The 15,458-nt window shown below is 42.3% G+C and overlaps 1 protein-coding gene across 1 annotated transcript in view; it reads right to left on the reverse strand.

Annotated features, from left to right (window-relative positions):
- Positions 1–15,458, reverse strand: part of ASB13 (ankyrin repeat and SOCS box containing 13) — a 187,442-nt gene that overhangs the window by 82,563 nt on the left and 89,421 nt on the right. The window lies entirely within an intron of this gene.

A 15,458-nucleotide genomic window follows, 5' to 3' on the forward strand; every position in this document is an offset into this window, starting at 1 on the left:
GAACCCAGAACACTGCCTATCCCTGCTGACGAGGGTTGATAACCCGAAACACGTGTCCAGGGATGGCGAAGACAGTGAAGATAGCAAGATCGAAAGATGATGCATCGCGAACACTCTACTACAATGACCAGAGTCCTCAGGGGCAACTTCCGCCGGTGTGTGAGTAGTGTGCGACCCCACCCCTCTTTATATCTCGTTTCTAGCTTTTGCGCCCACATGTAAGGCTCTCGTGGCGGTTTACTGGCTTTACATCTCATTTCCTCTACATTTTTTAGAGCGGTGCACTATCTTCCTGAGCTGTGGCTAGGTGAGGAGAGGCACGTTCCTCTTACCCTATAGGTGAGTGAGAGGATAAAGTTATGATTAATAACTGGCAACTGACTTATTAGTGAGGCCACATCATGAGTCGTGAAAGCACATTGACTTATGCTAATCATGTGTATGTTGTTTTTTATCTTTGTATGTGTCTATCTATTTGTGTTGTCTGTGTCTTGATGACGCCTACCCTGGATTTCCCACAATTTCCCAGGAGGATTACCAGGTTTGATCAGGTGACAACTGTATCAGATACCTTTTTATCGCACACTGAGCAGTAGCAAACACTAAAGGTCCTGATGAAGCGGATGATACTTTGTTGATCAAATAACCGCAGAAACATGTCGACCACCACAGACCAGTGACTATTAGGGTTACTCACTGGTTGTTTTGCACTAATCTACTACTATTTTTTAACCTTGGACGTAAACGGCACCAGAATAAAGCTCTTCAGCGTTTACTATCCAATTTTAATATAGAGCACCTCTTTCTCTTTTTTTCACTCACTCTTTCTTGCACTGCTCCTCAGTCATGAAAAAATCCACTTCACCGCGCATCTCCCTTTCCTTGTTGAAGTGGCAACAACTCAGCTTCCTTGCTATGGGAAAGGTTTCAAATGATGACAGGGCGGAATAGTATGATCAACTGATGGATATCTTCCCATCCAGTGCGATACTCTGTTGCGTGCTGCTTTAACAACTTGCTTAGCACTCACGCAGCCACTCAGACACACTCTATGCTAGACACTACTTTGTTGACCCACAGTTATCTTGTTGTTTATTTGAAGAAGGATATTTCCCTGCTCGGCAGGGCTGGAGCCTCACTTGTGCGCGGCGATCTTGGCGAATTGTCATTCACATTGTTGTTTTTCCCAAAATGTACATGCACTCTCACATTTTTCCTCCTCATTCTCATCTTGTCTTCAGACAGTTTGACAACTACTTTATATACCACCACTGTATATCACAGACTGACTACATGTCCCAATATTTTTGTGAACCACCACAGGTTCACCAGATTTGGTACTCCCTTTGAAAATATGTCCTGGTTTCCTGATGCGAACCACATCATCAACTTCGAATGAGAAAATGTGCTTACCTCAATTTCTCTAATCAAATTCTTCCTTTTGCTTACATTGTGCAGCTTTAACTCTGTACCTCACATCCTCATCCATTTCAAATGTATTTTCAACATTAATTTAGGCAACTTCTTTATCTAGGTGGGACTGTTGAATTCCATATAGGTACCCTAATATATGCTCAGGTAACATCATAACCCTTCACCTACGTTCTCCCCTCTATTACATACATAACAGTTCTTAGGGACTGACCTTTTACCTAGATAGAACACTGCACACAGAACACAGGATTTTCCCTGGTAAAAGCCTCATACATTATGCATGAGGATTTTTAGGAGTACAGCCGGACTACCATTTCTTCTATAATATCTATGTACAAAGTTCATTCCCGACGCCATCCTAAGTCTGACAAAGTAATACAGCAAGGCAGAACCCCCGGCAAGACCTATGGGTATATATGCATTACATCTTGCTAACACAGACAGTGGAGACCAGGACACCCTGACCAAAGACCCGGACCGGACTCTGAATCACTCGGTACGTGTTCTTTTCCTTCCAACACGCGAAGCTCATAGTAGCTGACGCGCGTTTTATTTAACGAGGCCACACTGCTCCACTAAGCTGAGGCTTTTATACTGATAAGACAGCATTGATTTGTTGTCCCCAGATCACGTCCCTTCTGAGCTCAACAGGATTCCTAGATCACGCAATCTATCGGCGCTTGGGATATCTGCACCACGCCTATGACTGACCCCCACTGCCTTCAATGGTAACGCTTTGGCTAGGTATGTTTTTGTTAACTCTGTGGTACTAGCCTGTTACTTTTATGTTCAGTATTAGTTACAGATTATTTTACTATTCTTGTAGATTTTTCTACGGCACACATTCCTGTGAATCATCTCCTCAAAATCGACCGTCTTTCTTTTTTGGCAACAGCGCTTGCCATGGGCAGGTATGTTTCCCGACATGTCTGCTGGCAATGCAATCGTGCTGTTATGTCCATTTTAGATAAGTGTATATGTTTGTACTCTCATAGATTGCTGTCATCTTGAAGCAAGGACCATTGGTTCATTGATCCAGTGCTGTACCCCACCTATTGACACTACCAATTTTGCAGCTGTGATCTATTCTGCCTTTGGCAGGTATGTTGTCTTATAAGTAACATCTTTTAGCCTGATGGACCTGATAGTGTAGACAGTAATACACTACGCTGTTGTTTTTCAGAACCCACATAGTACTTTGTGATCCACAATTTAACAGCCCTTCCTGTGAGCGAGTCTTGTGAAAGGTACCCCTATTTCTATGCTTATTTGATGTTGAACTTACTGGATGTTGATAATGTCAGTACCGTGAGGATATTTGTACATTTACCACACACTTGAGCACTTCTCACCCTGTGGTACAGTAGGCATCTACTACCTATTATCATTTGACGTGGTCCTTTTGGACTAAAAAATTAACTTTGCCTCTGAGGTCGACTCCATCATTTCACCTTTAGGGTGATTACTTACCTCATCAATGATGTATCCCTCTTTTTCCAATTATAATCCTGTTCTTTTCTCGACCTTTTAAACATTTTTGGGATCCTTGGTGACCCATGTATTAATTAATTCTTAAAAAATTTTTACGCAGATCCTTTGCCCCATCCCACACCACTTCTGTCCTGATGAAGACCCTCTAGCAAGGCTTACACCACGCCTGCATTTCACCTGGGTCGAAACGTCGACACGTTTTCTTGTGGTCAGCCTCTGTCATCATTCATCATTACTGATTTCTTCTGAGGCATGACTGTCAAAAATGATTGATTAAATTTATTATTCCATTGTGTTTTTTTCATATTAATTTTTGTTACATTGTGGTCTTTATGACCTTTTGTTTAGTCCTCATCTTTCACTATCCCAACACTACCCTTCCCTATTTCATTCTTAGGGGCCATTATATGTGATTTAACTTGTACCAATTTTTATGAAAGACTCTTATATAAAACACGTTGTTATTAAAAACAATGTTGTTATAATTACCTGTGTATGTATTTACTTCTGTTACAACTTTGTTTATCGCCTGTCTGTCTGGGACCATTTTGTTTGTACCAAAGACGCTGAAGTTCCTGCATGCAGATACTCCAGCTCGCAGTGGTCTAACATCCCTTGCGGGGTGTCCAACCCGAGACGAGGACGGGGTCCCACAGTCTCTAATCCAGGTAATGGGGTTGACTTTCTCCTAGAGGGATCCTTGGCTTAACACCTACACACATGCTAGGTACATCCAGTTAGGAAGGCATCGCCGGAGTACGCACTTTTATTATCATGTAATTTATATACTCGTATGTATTCATGATTATTGCAAGATGGTAGGACTCTATCATCTTTTTACTTTCATAGGGCTTCTAATAATGTATATCTGTTACTGTCTAGGGGTTGTTGCAGCTCATCTATTTTACACTAGAATAACAACTGTTCAATAAATGCTTATTGAAAAACATCCGGACCGTTTATTCTGTGCATCTCTCTGAGACTAAGTGAGCACGAGTGACTGAGCGAAAAGTAGTACACGGTTTCCACGGTCCTGAGGGGTCAGGGTTGTCGTTTTCGAAGGTTGCCAAGAACTATTCTCTCCTTGTTAAGAGGAGATTCTAGTGGCACTGTGAGCTAGCTGATACAACATGCATTTGCAATGCAATAGGTCTCGCATTAGGAAAGTTTGAGCTATTGGTATTGTAAATGACACATTTTTAATTTATGTTTTGTTTTTGAAAATAGCGAAATTTATAGCTTTGTCATTTACAATGCCAATAGTTATAACTTTCGCAAATGTGACACCTATAGCATTTGTAATGCAATATGTGTTGTATTTACGTGACTTACATGTATTGATATTACAAATAACAATGGCTTTTAATTTTTTTCAACAATTAATACTTAAATAAAAGTTATTGTAATTCATAATGGCAATAGCTAAAAGTTTTGTAAATAACTTTTGTGAAGATTGTGTTCAGTGTATTTTATTGTGACGAAAATCCAAGAACAAAAGTGAAATATTAACATCTTGTTGTTACATTTGTAATAAAGCTTGAAACATTTAGAGAACATATTTGAACCAGGTGTTGTTGAATGGTTGGACAGATTGATGCTGTGGTGGCGCTGAGTGATGTGATGGCGAACGAGTGATGCTGTGGTAGCACATAGTGATGTTGCGGTGCCCCTGAGTGATGCTGTGGTGTTGCGGAGTGATACTGTATGCTATGCTATGTTTTGTTTTGCTATCCTAAGTTTTGTTTTGTTATGCTATGCTATGTTTTGCTATCCTATGCTTTGATTTGTTAGGTTATGCTATGCTGTGTTTTGTTATGCTATGCTATGTTTTATTATGCTATGCTATGTTTTGCTATGCTATGCTTTGTTATGCTATGCTATGTTTTGTTATGCTATGCTATGCTATGCTTTGTTGTGTTTGGTATGCTGTTTTGTTTTGCTATGCAATTATATGTTTTGTTTTGCTATGCAATTATATGTTTTATTTTGCTATGCTATGTTTTGTTGTGTTTTGTTAAGCTATGCTATGTTTTGTTGTGTTTTGCTATGTTTTGTTATGCTATGTGTTGGGTTTTGTTATGCTATGTTTTGTTATGTTATGCTATGTTTTGTTATGCCATGCTATGTTTTGTTATGCTATGCTAGGTTTTATTTTGCTATCCTATGCTTTGTTTTGTTATGCTATGCTATGTTTAGTTCTGCTATCCTATGCTTTGTTTTGTTATGTTTTGCTATACTATGCTCTGTTATGCTATACCATTGCTATGTTTTATTATGCTATGCTTTGTTTTACTATGCTTTGTTTTGTTATACTATGTTTTGCTATGCTATGCTATGTTTTGTTATGCTATGCTAAGCTTTGTTTTGTTATGCTATGCTATGTTGTGTTTTGTTATGCTATGCTATGTTGTGTTGTGTTTTGTTATGCTATGCTATGTTTTGCTATGCTTTGCTATGCTGTTTTGTCAAGTATGCTATGTATTGTTGTGTTTTGTTAATCTATGCTATGTTTTGTTGTGTTTTGCTATGTTTTGTTATGCTATGTTTTGTTATGCTATGCTTTGTTTTATGTTATGTTCTGCTATGTTTTGTTGTTATTTGTTATGCTGTGCTATGTTTTGTTCTACTATGCTATGTTTTGTTTTGCTAAGCTTTGTTATGTTATGCTGTGCTTTGTTTTGCTATGTTTTGTTGTGTTATGCTATGGTATGCTTTGTTGTGTTTTGCTATGCTATGTTTTGTTTTGTTATGCTATGTTTTGTTTTGCTATCCTATGCTTTGTTTTGTTATGCTATGCTATGTTTTGTTATGCTATGCTGGTGAGGGTGTGTGAGTGTGTGTGTGTCAGTGTGTGTGAGGGTGAGTGAAGGTGTGAGGGTGAGGGTGTGTGAGTGAGAGTGAGGGTGTGTGAGGTTGAGTGAGAGAGAGGGTGTGTGAGGGTGTGTGAGGGTGAGAGGGGTGAGGCTGTGTGAGGGTGAGGGTGTGTGAGGGTGAGGGGGGTGAGGGGGTGTGAGGGTAGGTTAGGGGTGAGGGTGTCTGAGGGTGTGTGGGGGTGTGAAGGTGAGGGGGTGTGAGGGTGAGGGGGTGTGAGGGTGTGTGAGGATGTGAGGGTGTGGGGTGTGAGGATGTGAGGGTGAGAAGGTGTGTGAGGGTGAGAGGGTGTGTGAGGGTGAGAGGTGATTGAGGGTGAGAGGTGATTGAGGGTGAGGGTGTGTGACGGTGTGTGAGGATGAGGGGGTGTGAGGGTGAGGGGGTGTAAGGGTGAGTGAGGGTGTGGGTGAGGGGGTGTGAGGGTGAGGGGGGTGAGGTGGTGTGAGGGTGTGTGGGGGTGTGAGGGTGAGGGGGTGTGAGGATGAAGGGGTGTGAGGGTGTGAGGTTGAGGGGGTGTGAGGATGTGAGGGGGAGGGGATGTGAGGGTGAGAGGGTGAGTGAGGGTGAGGGGATTGGAGGGTTTGTGATGGTGAGGATGAGAGTGTGTGAGGGTGTGTGAGGGTGAGGGTCCAAAGTAAATAAGACATAAGACAGAGAGAAGAGACTGTGTCGTGACTGCGTTGGTCAGTTTCAGAATCAGGAGGGGCAGAGTCAGCACAGTCTGCGAGGGATCAACGTGTCTAGAGGCAAAGCATAGCGGATGTAGCATTGCAGCTAGCAAGTCAAGTGCTTTCAAGCTGAGTGTCCCTAGAGAGATGGCAACACAGCAACAGCATTTGAGGAGCAAGGCTACTGTAAACAAGCACAGTAGGCTTCCACTTTCGTCCAGAAAATAAAGGAGAAAGGTGCAAAGAACGCCGAACAAAACACGGCTTCCTCGCGAAATGGATGCAAAAAAAAACATTGCTGTGGCGGGGGAGCGGGAGCACATTCCTTTGAAGTCTGATACCAAGGCTCAGACAAATGGAGGTGTGCGATGTGCACACGGGGGGCAGGGGAGCGGCAGCATTTGAAGTCTGATGCCGAGGCACAGACAAATGGTGGTGTGTGATGTGGCTGGCTCTGTGCACGTGCATAGCTCACATGAACTGTACGCGATCCCCAGGCTAGGTAGACTTTTCTTTTCCACTTACTATAATCTTGCTTATTTATCCCTGCGGGATATAATAGGCGAGACCTAAAAAGGCCAACATACCCAGTGGGGGTGTTTAGAATCAGTCTGACACCGATCCTACAGTGTATGTCGTCCAAACATGCAGATCCTGTATAGGTTTTATAGGAACTACACGACAGGACAAACATTCAAAACCAGTTTCCTCCCTTTCAACAACTGAATGGAGCAACTGCTGTACTAGAATGTGGTGTACAACAATAAAACATAGCATAGTTCTAATAGCATTAATTATTTCACATTTGTTAGAAACAGCCCATTTGATACACCCGCTTCCTCCTCTCAAACAAACCGTTCATTTAGAGGTGATAAAATTAGCTCTTTAGATACTTCACCCCAACATTCTAAAGAAACTGGTTAATTTCCTGACTCACAAACTGTATCCTATTATTCCACAACTAATACTCTGGAAATGTTTCTCTTGAAAACACTTCTTTGAGAACCGTAATGATACTTTATTTATACATTTTGGCCATAAATCTAACTTCAAGTGACTTAAAAAAGAAGTCCATTAAAACAATGGCATATTTATGCTTTGCATACCAGGCATTAATGAACCCAATAGATCAATATCAATGTTTCCCACGGCCTGCTTGGTAATTTTAATAAGGTCATTGGTGACACTATTGTGACAATATCTTTTTCACTACTGGCATACAAATAATAATTCTTAACCACCTTATCAACTTCTTTATCTATTACTGGCTACCATAAATGTGACCGCAACCTATGTTTAGTTAATGTAGCACCCAAATGTCCTTAATGACCACACTTGATAAGATCCTGCTTCAACACCAGTCACCAAACTTACAAAAGGTTATACTGCCCACACAAGCTGTCCCTCTTGGTCAAACGTCACATACATACCTCCCTATCTCCTTTAAAAACAACATCTGATTCAAAGCCCTGTCTCCAAATCCATGCTGGCAATGAAACACGATTCTGGCTCATCTTTTACCACCTCATCATCTATCACACTTCTGACTGCATCTTCCATGGGCTATCTGGAAATATACTTTCCCCTCTTTGATCTGTAAAATGTCAAATTGGCACTACATAAGTATAGAAGATATTCAAGTAATCCGTGGAGTATAACTCTTCACATTTCTCCCACTAAGCATGAAAGTGAGTGGTTTGTGATCTGTCAAAATCGAAAACTTCCCAGCCCACAAATATGCTTCAAACTTCTCTACTGCCCACACACAACCAAGCAATTTCTTTTCAATGATCGAATATGCCATCTCTGACCTCCTCAAACCTCTGGAATCATAACCCACTGTGTACTCAACATTAGTACTTTTCTGAGTCAAAACAGCGCCTAACCCTACATTACTTCATCAATCATGATAGTACAAGTTAAAGAAGGATTGTAAGCCTTAAGATCTCAAGCACCAATCTTCTTTAACCAATTGAAAAGCCCTTTTAATAGTCCTGATTCCAAACTACCAACATCTTTCCTTAAAACTTTCCTTAAACACTCATTATGTGATGCACATTTAGGCAAACAATTTGAATAAAATTCACAAAGTCCTAAAAACGACTTTCAACTAGTTCTGTCTTTGGGTTGCTGAGAATTCTTGATACATTCAGCTAAAACGGTTGTGGTGAAATGCCATTATTTGACAATACCTGCCATAGATGTTTGACTTTCTCTTTCAGAAAATCACATTTAGCCTTGCGTAGCACAACTTCTTTGTGTAGAAAGGCCATTAACACCTTTGTTAATACCCTGTCATGCCCCTCCCTACTAGAAGATAAAACCAACACATTGTCTTGGAATACTATCACTCCCTTGATATCCTGCAACAACTCATCTATTATTCTTTGGAATACTGAAGCTGCAGACTCTAGCTCAAAAGGCATTCTAGTGTATTGATACCTTCCAAATCGAGATACAAAAGCTATGAAATGTTGAGATTCTGGTTTCGATTCCATCTGATGATAAGCTGCCACCAGGTCTGGCTTGGAAAATCAACAAGCTCCATTCAACATATTTGGGATCTCACATATCTTAGGTAAAGAATGGGGCTCAATCCATAAATCATGGTTGACACTTCTAAGATCAACACATGCAACAAGTTCCCCTGACCTCTTTCGAGCCACTCCCAATGGAGAAAGCCACTGTGAGGATTCAATGGGTTCAATAATGCCCTGTTCACATAACATATTAAGATGAGTATCTAAATCAGTTTTTATGCTAAAAGTCAAACTTCTTAGTTTGCGATTAACAGGTATTTCTCCATCTTTGATTTTATGTTTAAAACCAGTGATTCTACCCAGATGGTCATCAATAACTCTGGAGAATTCGTCCAACAAACCTTTCTAAACAACCAAAACTTGCTCCTTTGTCCCTGGTCTGAACACCATCCCAAACAAACCTTGGTGATATCAACTAAGTGTGTTTAGTTCTTTAACTGCCACATATATCTTCCCATGAATGTGCCTACCTTTGAACTCCAAAACATCCTCAAAATCGTCCGATAGCTCAATGCTTCTCCATTTTTAAGAAACTGGAGGTCTATCTGCAATTCCAACATTCTATCACCCCATGTTTCTTCAAACAGCGCTTTGGTAATCATGGAAATTATGGATCCATAATCAACCTGAAGATTCAGAGTTTTGGTTCTAAATACTATATACACATATGGATCCATTCATTCTTTCACATCATCATCATCACCAACATTATATCTTGCAGTTCACTCTAAACTGCATAAACCATGCACTTATCCTCCACAACATTAAGCCTCTATGCAGATTGCTTGGAATATTTTGACACACTTTGGTATAAAGTCCTACTTAAGTACATGTCCTGCAAGTGACATTACGTGCAGGACATTGTCTAACTCCTTTCACATGTATCGGATAACCACAACGGAAACAAATATTCTTTGCTTACAAAAAGTATTACTCTTGTTGTTATATTTTTTGACAACTTGCCATCTTTGATCTCTACTGCCCCAACTGATTCCACCTTATTTTTCTCATCCAGTTCCGTCACAGACAACTGGGGAATTTCTAAACTCTTTGCTGTGCGAATTGTTTCTTCAAGTAATGGATCCCCAATCTAAAACATTTTTTTCTGTATACCTCTGTCCCAACAGAGGCTTAAAAATGGTCTCTCACCAATTGATCACTGTATGTAGGAATCTATGCTCTTGGCTTAATTCTGAAATTCTTGAAAAACGTATGCCATGTTGCAATCAAAATGGATGTATCGTTCAGTTGTGAAAAAGAAAATGGATGTATGGATGTTTTCCCAAGATTTTTACCACAATTTGGTATTCATCTAAAAGTTTACTTGTGTTAGGAACTAAATCTGGAATATGTTTAAATATAGTTCTGCCCTCAACCCCCAAAGAATGCAGTAGTAACCAGTAGTAGTAACCATTTCCTAAATTTGTTTAAAAAGCATCACACCAGTTTTTCCATTGATTATGGGGATCACTTGGATACCCAAAAAAACAGGAGGCGCATTTAGAGACTGTATATTGGTTTAGAACAAATGCACTGTGTGTACAATACATAGCTCTCTATAAACTGCAATAAATTGCTGTCCAGGTTCCAAAATCAAAGGCAATAAGCCCACTACCCAGTAGAACAAATTGGAGGATGGTGACAGGAAGAAAATATTGACAGACTTTCTGCCACGATGTCACTGGTGCAACAGGGCTGACAGATAACCTATGACTGTGCCACTGCATGTCCTTGCTGGGACAAAGACAAAAACAGTAATACATCCAAAAGTTTGGCCTACAACAAGTATGTGGTATGGGTGCCTCAACAATCCATAAACTTGTCCCAAATCTTCAGAAAACAGATTTTGGTGAGAGATTCCTGGCTGAGGAGATGATATCTACTACAGTCAACTGCCACCACTCAATCTCTATGCCTGGAGGTGTAGATTATGCAGGCCAGGGTGGAGGGCCGTGCCCTGCTGCTGTGACAGAAGGTCCTCCCAAAACAGCAGTCTGATTGGAGGACAATTACTTGTGCCCAGACGTTCTTGGTACCACACGTTCCACTTTGGAGTCAATCAAGAGACAGGTGTATGACTTGGGCTTAGTCACTCCTGATCTTCTTTAGGACTCAGGGCGGGAGAGGTAGAGGTGGAAAAGCATGCATGATTCCCATGCTACACTGTAAGAGGGATGTGTCTCAGAGTGAGAGCCTTTTCATGAACTTCAAAGCCCAAGTATTAACACTGCGTGTTCAGCTGTGGCAAGGAGATAAAGCCAGAAGACACCTGCATCACCACCAGGTGTAATTACCATTTGTGATTCGCTAGGTGTCGCTGTCTGGGTTCGTCCACCTTGACATTTAAAGATCCTGCCAGGTGGTTATGATGAGAGAGATGCACTGACAACCAAGCCAGATTTGAGGCACAGGGCTGCAGGCACAAAGCTTAGGAATATACCTCATACATCTAGCTCTAATACCACATGGCAGTGGTGCTGTCCATGAGAACCTGAACCAGCCTTCCCTTGATGATTGCCAAGAAGGCTTTCAACATCAAGTGGATGACCCGCAGCTTCAGTCATGTGAAGGCGAGTCACCACCAGAGACCAGAGTCCGTGATCCCCACCCACTTCGCCTATATGACTGCCCCAACCCAACAGGGACCAACATTAGCTACGGATAGGGCAGGGAGAGGGGTCTACCACTGTTTCAATTGTGATCTAACAGCCACCACTGCAGATCTTGTGCAGTCTCCTCCAAGACCTGGATGCCCACATGTGCCATGCAGCATTGCCGATGAGCAGGATGCAAAAGACCTCAGAGACACCCTCACTGAAACTTAGGACCAGGGCTGAAACATTGGGATCACAGACCGAATGTCCTGAACTTGTTGATCCAGTGAGAATGGCCTGAAAATTCACCTTATCCAGGATTGCTCCGAGGAACGGGAGCCTCTGCGAAGGAATCGTGTGCAACATCGGCACACCGATTTTGAACCCCAGTGAAGTAAGGAGATTTTCCATCATTTGAAGGTGGTCAATGACTGACTGTGGCAAGCCTGCCTTCAACAGCCAATTGTCAAGGTAGAGGAAGACATCCGATGGTGGGCTGTGACCACTGACATCAACTTTGTGACCACCTAAGAGGTAATGGTGAGACTGAAAGAGAGCACAACAAACTGAAAATACTAATGCCCACTTTGAACCACAGATAGCAGCTGTGTGCCTGCAGTTAAGGAATATATGAAATAGGTGTCCTGCAGGTCCAATGCTGCCATTCAGTCTCCTTGATCCAGGGCAGAAGGAGCCTAGTTCCAGAGTTAGTTTCTTGAATTTGTCCTTCTGCAGGAAGAAATGGAGAGGTCTATAGAGATCTAAAATAGGGTGAAGGCACCTGTTTTTTTCAGCACTAGGAAATAACTGCAACAACACTGAGTTGCACAACCCTCTCCATGGCTCCTTTCTCAAAAGAAAGTGAATTTCTTGAAGCAAAAATGGACAAACGCCCCTCCGAAGCCACTCTGAAGTGGGTGGCAGAAGCAGCGGGATAGAAAGGAATGGCTGAACGTAGCCACATTGGACTATCTGCAGGACCCAACTGTTGGCTGTTATGGCTTGCGAACCATGGAGAAAATAACCGATTCTGCTTCCCACAGGGCAGTTCTTTGCTGCTAGGTGCAATATAAAGTGGCATGGAGGCTTATGGGAAGTTTGCTGTCCCGAGTGTCTGGCCACTCTCTGCCAGACCCCCTACTCTGATTTCGAAAGGACTGGGGTGCCTGTTGATGGGGTGGTGGGACTTGACACTGTCTGAAAGCGATACCCATAGTGATGCCTCAAAAAGGGCGACATTGCTGGGGATACTGTCTTGCATTTGGGCAAAGACAAAGGGAGCATGCAGTAGCTCTACTCCCTTTGAAGCGCTTGAGGGCATAGTCGGCCTTCTATCCAAAGAGGCAAGTTCTGTTAAAATGCATACCAATCAGTGACGCCTGAACATAACCAAGAACCCTGTAGATCTCATTCAAGCATGGTGCCAACCACTCTGCCTAAACAGTTAGTTGTGTCCGTGCCTAACCAGATGTGCCAATTTGAGGTAAACTTTCTCTGGGACTGTATGTAAGATCTCAGCAACTGAGTCCCATAAGGCATGGGAGTAAATTCCCAGAAAACAGCTGGAGTTGAATGACATGAGGGTGAGGCAACTGGAAGAAAAGATCCCATTACCAAATGCCTCTATTCTTTTCAACCCTCTGTACAGGGGGATGGTAGGAAAAGAATTGGGGTTAACACTTTTAGTGGAGGCCACTACTACCAGACTCTCCAGAGTAGGATGCAACATTAGGAAGACAGGGTCACTGACAGCGGGTTGGTGACAATGTGCCACTTACCTCTTTACAGGTGCGTAAGAGCAGGATTTTGCCTAAGTGCCCATAAGGGAATTGGTCAGGACCTTGCTGGATGGCAGTAAGGGTTAAGATAAGGATTGCCCTGGGTGTGACACTTCAAGCAAAGATGTTGGTTTTTACCTCAAAAGTAGGCAGCTCCAGATACAAAACTTCTGAAGTTCATCTAATGGTGTAGTGAATGAAGCAGACTTCCGTGGAAGGGCCAGGGAGAGAAAACAGAGGTCCAGAGAAAAATTGTCATCATCATATTGGGGGGAAACTCATTACCACCATCCCCTTCATTACTAGCATCACCATCATCACCAAAAGCTGGCTGGCTGGCTCTCGTCAGTCTCATCCGACCAACTGTTGGCAGACTACAGACGGCTCCTGGACAAAGGCACGGCCTTATTAGAGCCAAAATGGACTGGGGCCAGATTTGTAGCATTTGAACCAGAATGTAGTTTCTGCCAAGGTCGAGACAGATTCAGGTTGAGGTCGGACAATAGGATCGATGTCCTCCTCCAGCACGGACGCTGACGTTAACACGGTAGCAAGCGGCATGGATCATGGTGCCGGGCATGGAGTTCCTCTAGAGTCGGAGCTGAACCCATAGAGGGCTCAGGAGCACAGATTGTGCAGATGGCGGATTCTCCAGCAGTAACCCAACTGAAGGACTCTTGGATCCATGGGTCCCAGTGGAGTGCCGGAGGAAGCTGGTTGGGTGCAAAAGAGGAGGAGAAAGGCGTGGTTAAATGCCTCAATCTATTGTAGCATCGTTGGTGGACACAGGAATTCTGGGTGCATCAGAATCTGCTGAAGAAGCTGCTCTTCGGTAGAGGACCAAGAGCAAGAACGTGGGGCACCTTGATGTCCTCGTGACTTCTCAAGTGGAGAGTGAGAACACTAGGACATGGCACACTGACTTCTTACGGTTCTTTTTGGATTTGGCTTACCCGAAGATAGGACTGCAATGATGACCTGTTGAGACAGGCCCCAAGATCGGGTACAAGCATGGGTCCTTGACTTCGAGCAGCCCTAACCAACTTCCTACAGTGCTGACGTACAGCTTGGCTTCACCGTCCTGGATGGTCTTCGGGTGCATAACAGCACACTTCTCAAAAGGACATGCAGTTGTGGTCTGACCCCAAACACCAGAGACACACCTCGAGAGGTTCTGTCATAGATATTAGCTTGCAATAGTCCCTATGAGACTTAAACCCTGTAGTTTGAGAAGAGGGAATGTTCCCTTGCGCACTGTATAGAAATTTGAAGAGAAAAAGCGAATTACCCGAAAAATTAGGAGCCAGCTCCTGATCAGCACCTGGGAATATTCTAAAGTAAAACATTTGTGGGTAGAAGTAAGTATTTGTCAGCAACAGGCATTTTTCTCTCCACCGTGGTCCAAGAAGGACTACCTGCAGTAATTTGCCTTTCCCAGACACAATACGTACCAAGATCCCAGCATGATAAAACCCTCCAAACTTTACCTGTAATCCATTGTTAAGTGCGCACATTTACTTTAGTAAAGAATATTGGACCAGATTTACAAAGTATTGCATACATTTAAATTGCCCTCAGTTGTACTAAATATTATGCATTCCCCAAATGTAGAAACCCAATGCTGATTTACAGAGTAATTCAATAATCATGCGGCGCATTTACAAAAGTAGAAAGTCTGCTAGTACGGCAGACTTACTTCATTCCACAAAAGCGTTAGAAGAGGTATTAGGATTTGGTTATTACAAAATAAAAAAGCTTCATATTTATAAAAAAACAACATCTTTCCTAAATAATGCTAGTTTCTCAATATGTTTGGTCACACCTCACAAATAAAATAGTACACTTTTTTAGATGTATAGTCTATTCAGAAAAATGTATTAACATATTTTGTGTAATACTTGTGTGCGTTTTGGTGTGTTATTGTCTCTTGTGTATTGACATCTTTTGTTTTCACCAGAGTGGCTATTTGCGCATTATTTTGACACATTTTCGTGTTACACTTGGCTTTTGATTTCTGATATAACCGAGGTTGTGCAGATCAGCATTTGTCCTTTGCCCTGCTGTATAAGAACCACCTCCTTA

Source organism: Lissotriton vulgaris, chromosome 1_1 (assembly GCF_964263255.1).
Source record: "Lissotriton vulgaris chromosome 1_1, aLisVul1.2, whole genome shotgun sequence".
Classification (NCBI taxonomy): Eukaryota; Metazoa; Chordata; class Amphibia; order Caudata; family Salamandridae; genus Lissotriton; species Lissotriton vulgaris.